Consider the following 1422-nt stretch of genomic DNA (forward strand, 5'->3'; position numbering starts at 1 on the left):
CAAGTGCCATTCAGCCACGCGAGATCGAGCAATAACAGGTCTGTGATGCGCTTAGATGTCCGGGGTTGCACGCGCGCTACACTGAACGGACCAGCATGTGTCTACCCTTCGCCGACAGGTGCGAGTAACCCGCTAAACCCCGTTCGTGATAGGGATCGGGGATTGCAATTATTTCCCATGAACAAGGAATTCCCAGTAAGTGCGGGTCATAAGCTCGCGTTGATTAAGTCCCTGCCCTTTGTACACTCCGCTCGTCGCTACTACCGATTGGATGGTTTAGTGAGGTCCTCGGATCGGCCCCGCCGGGGTCGGCGACGGCCCTGGCGGAGCGCCAAGAAGACGATCAAACTTCACTATCTAGAGGAAGTAAAAGTCGTAACAAGGTTTCCGTAGGTGAACCTGCGGAAGGATCATTAACGGTATCGGGCGACCACCCGCACGGGGTGCGTGCCAGCCTATCCCGAGCAGCGGGGGCCCCTTTCTGCCAGAGGTGTGGAATCGTAGCGCACCCGAAACAAATCAGTTTAACCGGTGGTGGGAAAGTGGATTGGACGGTTGGGGAGGAGGTGGGTCTGCCCCCTGCTTCTGTGCCCCCTGCAGCCTCACTGCCGCGTCCCGCTGCTGAAGTCTCTTGGCGTGGTCGGGCACGGGGGCCGGAGAGGAGTCGGAGACGTCCGTGTCAGGAAGCGTGGTACGTCGAAACCCCCCGGTTCAGGGAGGTGATGTGGAAACGGGGATGGCCAGGCCCATGGGGGCGGCTCTGAGCAGGTCCCCGGACAACCCTCCGTGTCCCTCTCCTGACCGAGTCGACGCTACCACTGTCTTTCGCGCGGTGCTGTCCTCCGACCCTCACCCTCTGTTAGCCCCCCGGCGAGGGTGCAGTGAACCAAATCCTGAACCATTGCCCTGGGTGCAGGCCGATCCGGGTACCACACGCCATCAGGCGGTAGGTTTCGAAGCCTGGTAGTCCTTTGACCCGAATCAGGGTGGAGGGCCGAGCTCTCGGACACCAGGGCCCTGCTCACCGAGCAGAGCAAGAGGACGGAAAAAATGCAGCCGGTGAAACGAAAGGGTGTCCACGGTGATGGTGAGGAGAAAGGTGTTACCTGCCGATGTCCCTACTCGCCGCTAGGGGTCTCGTCCTCGGCGTGAAACACAAAAAAAGTAGTGAGCGACTCTTAGCGGTGGATCACTTGGCTCGCGCGTCGATGAAGAACGCAGCTAGCTGCGAGAATTAGTGTGAATTGCAGGACACATTGATCATCAACACTTCGAACACACCTTTTGGCCCCGGGTTACTCCCGGGGCTACGCCTGTCTGAGGGTCACTTCTCCGTTGATCGCCCCGCCGTCCCCCCACCCTTCCCGGTGGTTGTGGCGGCGACGGTGCGGCTGGGGTCGGTCGCAGGGGCGGGTTTCGGGG

At 60.5% G+C, this 1422-nt stretch overlaps 1 non-coding gene across 1 annotated transcript; it reads left to right on the forward strand.

Annotated features, from left to right (window-relative positions):
* The first annotated feature begins 1173 nt into the window (after positions 1-1173).
* On the forward strand, positions 1174-1327 carry LOC122942722. The gene has a single exon (XR_006390667.1). It is a non-coding gene; the product is annotated as a 5.8S ribosomal RNA (ribosomal RNA).
* Positions 1328-1422: the final 95 nt, after the last annotated feature.

This window comes from Bufo gargarizans, chromosome 6, assembly GCF_014858855.1.
Source record: "Bufo gargarizans isolate SCDJY-AF-19 chromosome 6, ASM1485885v1, whole genome shotgun sequence".
In the NCBI taxonomy this organism is placed as follows: Eukaryota; Metazoa; Chordata; class Amphibia; order Anura; family Bufonidae; genus Bufo; species Bufo gargarizans.